The following is a 9,028-nucleotide window of genomic DNA, read 5'->3' on the forward strand; positions in this document are numbered from 1 at the left end:
CCGGAGAGAGGCTCCCTTTCAGTGGGTCAGCAGGACTGGAGAGGAGAGGAGGAGAGAGGAGGAGGAGAGGAGAGGTGAGGAGAGGAGAGAAGAGGAGAGGAGGAGAGAGGCTCCCTTCCAGTGGGTCAGCAGGACTGGAGAGGAGAGGAGTACAGGAGGAGAGGAGAGGAGTAGGCCAGCCCAGATACAGAGCCAACAGAAGGACCAGGGAATGGAATGGAAGGAAAGGGGGGAGGGAAAGGAGGAGAAGAGAAGAGAAGAGAAGAGAAGAGAAGAGAAGAGAAGAGAAGAGAAGAGAAGAGAAGAGAAGAGAAGAGAAGAGAAGAGAAGGGAAGGAAGGGAGGGAAAGGAAGGGAGGGAAGAGAAGAGAAGGGAAGAGAAGAGAAGAGAAGAGAAGAGAAGAGAAGAGAAGGGAAGGGAAGGGAGGGGAAGAACTTAGTTGAGGAGGAGAGAGGGAGAACAGTGAGAGGCACAGTTTGGAAATGGTGGTGTGGTGGTATGTTGCCTGTGATCTGTGTATGAGAGAGAGAGAGAGAGAGAGAGAGAGAGAGAGAGAGAGAGAGAGAGAGAGAGAGAGAGAGAGAGAGAGAGAGAGAGAGAAATATAGTGAGAGGTGCTGAGAGATAATGAAAGGGAGGGAGAGATATACGGTGCCGACTGTATAGTGGAGAGTGGAAGAGTGAGAGACAGCCAGGGTTGCTGACAGCAAGTAATCTGAAAGGGCCCCCTATCCAATACATACAATGTAATGGGGACACAATTCTGGGCCCCCTATCACCCTGGGCCTGGGACAACATACCCGTTTGTCCTCACCATGTCGGCGGGTGCCTGAAGACAGCAATATCGAAAGACATCAAAAGAGACTGGGTGGTCAGAGATAGTGGCGTACAGCAAGTGTGTGGCATACAGTAAACATGATATGTGTGTAGACAGCAGTGCCAGACAAAAAACAACATGCATGCACACTTAAAGCTGGGTGAGCAAGTGGGAGAGAGAGAAAATGTATGCTTCATGCTTTGGTAATAGACCTTACCTAGGGAGTGCTGGGGCAGTTGGAGAGCAGTAGAAAGAGCAGAAGAAAGAGCACAGAGAGAGAGAGAGAGAGAGAGAGAGAGAGAGAGAGAGAGAGAGAGAGTCCATTTTACCACAGATTAAGATAATTTTACAATAGTAGAGTTACAATAGTAGAGTTGTCCAGGTTTGTTCGCCCACTATGCGGACTATGTCTGCAGAGGGCACCAAACACACACACACACACACACACACACACACACACACACACACACACACACACACACACACACACACACACACACACACACACACACACACACACACACACACACACACACACACACACACAACCACACACACAACCACACACACACACACACGTCGTATGCATCTAGTGCTGGTGGCAATCTGATTGTTCTTATTGTCTGTTATTACCTAAATAAGAGTACTTGATCCAGAAACACATCTTAAGAGGAGAAAAATCACACTCTGACATATCTGCAGTAGACACAGAGTTGAGAGAGACAGATTAAAAATGGGGCTAAAAGACAGATCGAGACAGAGAGAAAGATGGAGAGCTGCCCATTAACTGTCTCTAGTCTAACCTTGAGGAATTTTGATAAACATCACAGACAAAGCTTGTGTGTGTGTTGCCCTAATCTCATCTCCTCTCCTGCTGGTCTGAAGAGCGTGGCGCTCTGGCAGGACCAGGGCAGGACTGGGGGAGAAATAGGGCCCGGGCATTCTTGTCTTAAAGGGGGCCGTCTCATAATGAGCGGCGCAAAACTGACCCACCGGTGGCCCCCGCACCCTCGTGGGCCCGTATTTTCAGAAATGTTTAAAAAACATTTGGCTTAAACGGTCCCCTCAAAATTAGCAGAGCAGGACTGACTCACAGGTGGGCCCTGCACCCTCGTGGGTGTTTTTTAAATTGTATTTTTTTTACATTTCTGAAAATAGGGGCCCACGAGGGTGCAGGGCCCACCAGGAAATGCCCGGTATGCCAGATGGCCAGTCCAGCCCTGTGAGCAGCACTGACCTCCTCACTGGCCGCCCCGCCGCTGCCCAGTGAAGGACAGCTCCTCAACACAAATGGCCTTCCATTAAGACCCAAAAGCCAGCACGCTCATAACACAATAGCAATGGCTGAGCTGAGAGCCTCGACCGCTCCAGAGAGAATACCTGAATATGCATGAGCATAATTTGTGTGCATTGTGTGACAAGGTTTCTGCAATTTGGTAACATCAAAATGTCCTAAACTTTTTAATTGAGGAAATAATAAAAGAGTTTGAAATAAATGACTCAAAGAAATGAGGCAGGCTTTTAACAATGTTTTTTTTTCTCTGGCAGAGAGTTGATTAATTCAGAGGCTGTGATATTATTCTTTTTCCAAATGCAGTGGGCATGACCTCTCTGTCTGCACAGGTCGCCATGCCCTACACAATCGGTTGATTTCATAATTAGCCACCGAGCGAATAGCTAACTGCAAGCTGCACACGGCTGTGGCAGTGGCACGACACTCAGATTCGCATCTTGTTACCAGGCTAGGCAGGCAGCCGCTTGGGGCCCCCAATCCTATACATGGTGAATAACAGCTAAGACTTGCAACTACAGAAGTGTTGATTTGTTGTGAATGTTCATTATTTCGCATTTTCGCTTGGGGCCCCAGCATACCCTTGAATCGCCTCTGACGACACTCCACTCCCACTCTCCTCTTTTCTTCACTCCTGTACTGAAAGAACTTTGAGAACAAACATTCTTCCAGGGACTCCTGTCGCTGTCGCTCATCTTTTAAGCAAGACAACAACAAAAAAACAAAATAACGCAGGTGACCAGCAAATTAATGCAGGGCCAATAATTCGGCATCGTCCATAAATTACACGTGTTAGAGCACTAAAGTGGAGGTCAGCGCTGGAGTGAGGGACTTCATATATTAATGCAGGTGCTGCGAATGCTAATCTGCTCTGTTGGTTTAATGAAGAGCTCCGAGTCAATACAAAAACACTTAGGGGAGCCGTGTTTGTCAAAGACAGTTACGCAGGAGATGAATCACGGACACACTGCTGCCAGTTGCGGCCGGGGACTGGAGCGAGTCGACGCAGTGTAGCTCGTAGCTCTCCGCTAAGCCAGCATGTTCACTCAGGGGTGCCGATAGGGAAGGGACAAAGGGGTCAGTTGTCCAGGGCCCAGGGAGAGAGGGGGCCCAGAATTGGATCCTAATTACATTGTATGTATTGGGCTGAGGGGCCCTTTCAGAATGCTCTGTCCTGGGCCTGGCCAAACCTGTCAGCGGCCCTGTGTACACTCACTCACTCAGTCGCTCACTCCACAGAAAGTATAGGACTTGAGACAAGTAAACAAAATCAAACAAATCAGTATGGGAGGACCAGTGCAGTATGATGCCAAATCACTTCTTTTTTATTCTAACAAATGGATGCTGGATTTTATAAAATGTATTACATTATAATAAACGTCTCATGACAAATAATGTAGATGTATTGTAGCGCACTAGCAGATAAAGGCAAAAATATCACATTGATGTCCAAGGAAGCTGTGTGTTGCATGGGTGAGTTAGTACAATGTTGAATACAATATTGTCCAATTACTGTAATAATAAACACATGTAAAAAGATTTAAGAATACTGATATGACATCCAGCTAATAGTTATGTAAGATATTTTACCCCATATTATACTGTACTGTATGCCACCCTTAAATGCTTCCTTGCTTGGGCATATTTAGACAACATGTGAATCCCCCACTAACAGCCTCCAATCAGCTAGCACACACTTCATAAACATGGCAGTGAATTTAATTAGGGGAGGCTTCGAGCAGAGTGCCGGGGCGACGACGGGGAATTAACAGATTATCTTAAACTATTTCTCCGCAGAAAGCTACCTTCATCTGATTATCACGCCCCAGAAAATGAAGCCTGGGCACATTACAGCGATGTAATAAAGTCCATAATTTAGTCGTTTAGGCGCATGATCACTTCAAACTGATTTTTATGGCCCCTGACTGAGCTGTGAACAGGGAGAGAGCAGCATGCTAGAGGTACCTCAGAGGAAGTAGGAATCTCAAACCCAAAGACTCTCGCCTGACAATCACCAAAGTGAGATATTTGTGTACCACACAGGTGCAGTTTACAGTAGCCTATGTCTCAGGAACGTGTGCTTAACTTCACAACATTATACTACATTGTTTCTAACTGTCTTAAAAGCCTGATTTTTTCTCAATTTTATTTGTACCTGCTGAAGGTCTACTCTATAGTAAATATAGGTCTATAGCAATATAGACCTATATTAATAGCAATATAGACCTATATTAATATATATTAATATATTGTAAATAGGCTGTTGTAATGGGCTGCTGCAAATTGGCCAGTGTGCAGTCTTTTTTATATGCTATAGGCGAATTTTCTGATCAGAGACTCACATGGTCATTTCCAACGCACCTGCCAGTTTAAGGTGTGAGACATCTGTTGTATACATTTCTCAATGTTCTCTAATGCTGTTGATCATGGCTTGAGGTTGACACAGGTCCACACAAACTAAAAACAAAAACAGATATAGAGAGGAAAAAAGAGAGAGGGGAACAGAGAGAAAATTAAACAAAGGATAAGAAAGAAGAAAATAATACAAGAACATGGTCAAGAGAGGAAATTAAAAACACAGACGACAGAAGGGGGAGTCTTGTTGAGAGGTCAACACAAGCCACCAATGCAACACCTACCGTACATACATACACACATGCACATATGAACACACATACACATCATGCATGCATACTCACATACGCACCAATCACACTCCTTCTGAGAGTCCCATGCACTGTGCCCATGGCCATCAGGATTGCCCATGGCTGTCTGTCTCGTCCTCTGGGCAGTCCACTAAAGTAACACACTATGTCCTGATAAAACACACATGCGTGTGCACGCACGCACGCACGCACACACGCACACACGCACACACACACACACACACACACACACACACACACACACACACACACACTAACCCCTTCTGATAGATGTAACGAAACGTTAAACACACATACACATACATGTCACATATACATTTTCTCCAACTAGCAAGCACATCTACCTGATCATAAAGAGAGAGAGAGAGAGAGAGAGAGAGAGAGAGAGAGAGAGAGAGAGAGAGAGAGAGAGAGAGAGAGAGAGAGAGAGAGAGAGAGAGAGAGAGAGAGAGAGATACACATAATACAAACACAGATATACAACTAGTGTTCAGGGATTGCAGGGTCTTAGCAGTCCAGTGTTCTAAACAAACAAATGTTTGGGTTTGTTCTCATTTTTTTCCCCATGATTTGAATTGGTGTATACCTCCTGCCACAGGTCAAAACATAAAAAAATGGTTATATAAAACAGAACATGTCCATATATAAACAATTTGTCATTAAAACCAATAAAGTGACTACGCCACATTAGAGAGAAGGGAAAGTGAGAGTGCTATGTTAATGGTGAAGGCACTATTTCCAACTACACTTTTTCCCAACCAAAATCATCTGTCACCGTCTCGGCTTCTTTCTGGTTCACTTCACAGTCACCGCTAAAATGAGACAATCATCATCACCTGCTCTTTATGCTTTCAAAAGTTTGGAAAGTGAGCCATCACGGTAAAATGTTGAGAACAGACTCAAACTCACAAACAGATATTCCTCTTAAGAAATAGAACTTATAAAAGAAATAATCATCACAGGTCCAAAATGTGCCAACAGTTAACGCAGCTTTGTTATGGATGGCAAATATCAACAGCACTATGGACAGAGAAAAGTACTGTAAGCTATATACTTAATGAAATGTGAGGTCAAATACACTGTATATAAGTCTGTAAATAAGTCTCTTCTTGATTGCTGATTTTCAATGTGTAAATTGACACAAAAGTCATACCATACATTTAAAATGTAAATTGACAAAAAGTTGTCATGGTGGTATTTGACAAGTGTTTAGTGGCAAACTATATACCATCAAAAACAGATATATAGAGCAAATTCATTCTGAATATGAGTTCAGTATTAAAATGTTTCAATGGAAATTGAGAACTCTTTTTATTAAAGAAAACATTTTTCCAGCATTGGACTATCATTGCAGCTAGAATTACAGAATTAATCACGAGAGGTTTTGATATTTGTAATGCCATTTCAGCTGCCACATACAGCTTAATGAACTGACTGTCCAATCTTTTTTGGGCAATTTATTGTGATAATAGAGGTTAAGCGACATTCAATCTTTTATTAATAAACAATATGCAGATAGTTAGTGACACATTAAAACTAGAAACAGTTCATTAAATCAAATTAAAGTGCATACTTCATCTGTTTTTTTAGTTACTAACACCTCATAAATTATACATACAACTCAAACTAATTCAAATACACTATTCACTGAGGGAAAAACACTGCAAAGTGATGCAACAGAGACCTCTGTTGGAAATGCTGTGTAAATACAGTCATAATATATAGGCCTACCCAGAGCCGTCTAATAAGAGAGTTGTGACAACCAGGGACCAGGAAGTCGGTCGGTGATGTGATTCACATAGATTAAAATATTTCTAAACAGCAACTTTCTGTTCCCTGGAGACTAACAGAGAACCATTACATACCAAACAAAGATTAAATATGTGTGTTTTTGCATCAAAATACTCTGAACCTCTTTAATGACGAGGCATTAGAGACTTTGAAATGTGTTGGAAATCTGATAAGAGACTGGAAAAACTGACTCGGCTCTCTTAGATGCAGGATGTGGAGTTACACTTATTGTACAGTATATGCCTCGTTCAAGGGCATCTGAGCTGTGAATAAAATGGGGAGAGTTGAGAATTTAACACCCCCCCCCCCCCCAAACATTGCTCCCTTACAGACCCACAGCCTGCAACGACTCATATATTATGTAGTATATTGTATAGATCAGCAATGTGCATATTTACAGAATAGTGTATGTGATTCATTCAGGATAGATGAGACACCCATTTGTGACGTGTCCGCAACACATCCAATGGCATTACAGACAAATCACTGGATCTGAAAATAAAAAATGACTGTGCATTACATAAAGTTTAGTGGGTGAAGCATTAAGCATTAAGCATTTTCAAGTCTGCATATGACATTATCACACCACCTTGCTGCCCTTTATCTAGCCTATCTGGTTATTTTTTCTGTGCTTTTCTATAGCAAAGCACTATATAAAACTGATTTATATGTAGGCCTATTATTTATTATTAGACATTAGATATTAACTTATCCAATTATCTTAATACCAAGCCATTAGTCTGGTGCTTTTTTTTAATCTAATTTGATATTTTTTTCCCAAATACCTATTTCTAATCCTGCATGTCATATCCTATTCTTTTTAAGTTGTCTGTATTTAAGTCTTGTATGTCGTGTGTGTTGTCTTTTGTGTGTAGTGATGGCTGTGGTGTTGTCTGGGCCTGCAACATTTGGCCATCTGGGTTTACAGTAAAAAAAGAAAAAAAGGCTTGATTTGACTTGACTCATAGTACTGTTCCCCGTACAGTTTTCTAATAGCATACGATTATACTTACCTGGAGGAGCACCCCCTAGTGGCATTTTGGAGGTACAATATGCACTGACACCGCATACAGTATATACTGTATGTGTGTGTGGGGGTGTGTGTGTGTGTGTGTGTGTGTGTGTGTGTGTGTGTGTGTGTGTGTGTGTGTGGCGGTGGTGGGGGGGGGGGTGCATAAGAAAATGACACCGTGATGCTCCAGCAGTGCATGTTATACCTGCAAAATGCCACTAGGGGGTGCTCCTCCAGGTGTCTCCCTCCTCCTCCTTCTCCAGTGAGATGATCTTGATGACTCTGGGGGGAGGAAGAAAGTGGGACACAGATCAGCTGAGCAATGGACAGTCTCTCTCTCTCTCTCTCTCTCTCTCTCTCTCTCTCTCTCTCTCTCTCTCTCTCTCTCTCTCTCTCTCTCTCTCTGCATCTCCTTCAACTCACCCCCCCCTACCCAACACCACCACCCCCACCCTCTCACTCCTCCTCGTCCCCACCCTCCATGCAAATTACCAGATAACCTTCGCCAAAACGGGAATCCCCTTCGGCTATTGCAAGGGCTGCTCTATTCAAGGGGAACAGTAAATCACCTGTATGGACACACACACACACACACACACACACACACACACACACACACACACACACACACACACACACACACACACACACACACACACACACACACACAGAGAGGCACACACTGTTTACTGTCTGCACATCTTCTAATGTCATTCAAATGATAATGTTGTTTCCTCCCCCTCTGTCGTCTCCTCCTCCCTCCCAAAAAAGGCCAGGCACGTGTGGCCTTTCCAAAACATAGCTGTCAAGTGTACAATATTTCATTGCCTTGAGGTGTGTGGAGGATGTCAGACTTGGGCATTTACAATGGCAGACTAATAGGCCTACCAAACATATACAATAAAAGAAACAACACAGTCACCCTGAGGAGCATAACCAAAGACCATGGAAGAAGAATGGATGTGTCAGAGAAGCACAAAGACATGCCCTGGTAAGCCAGAGGGCAGGGTACAGTAAGGACAATGGACTCACACGGACACTACCACTACAACAACCATAAAAATAATAATTATCCCCATCATCTTTGCCATCTTTATGCAGATTTTGGGAAATGATAAATGAACACTATGGGAGAAAATACAGACAAAAAGTTTTCAATTTCAACATTTCGATACCATAAGGATGGAATGAAACAGAATTCAAATCTACAGACTGTGAGTTTATCAGTCACACTATGCAAGCAATAACGTATAATGTAGGCTACTCCATAGTGTTTTTACGTAATTTGGAACTAACTGAGCTTGTAATTAATAATTTTCAAAGTCATACTTCTTGGCAGGGCCGTCGTTAGCCCTACATTAGTATTAGCTCCCCCTTTAACGATTTAGCAAAAAAAAAAAAAATAATAATAATATATATATATATATATATATATATATATATTATTTTTTA

Source organism: Engraulis encrasicolus, chromosome 19 (assembly GCF_034702125.1).
Source record: "Engraulis encrasicolus isolate BLACKSEA-1 chromosome 19, IST_EnEncr_1.0, whole genome shotgun sequence".
Taxonomy (NCBI): Eukaryota; Metazoa; Chordata; class Actinopteri; order Clupeiformes; family Engraulidae; genus Engraulis; species Engraulis encrasicolus.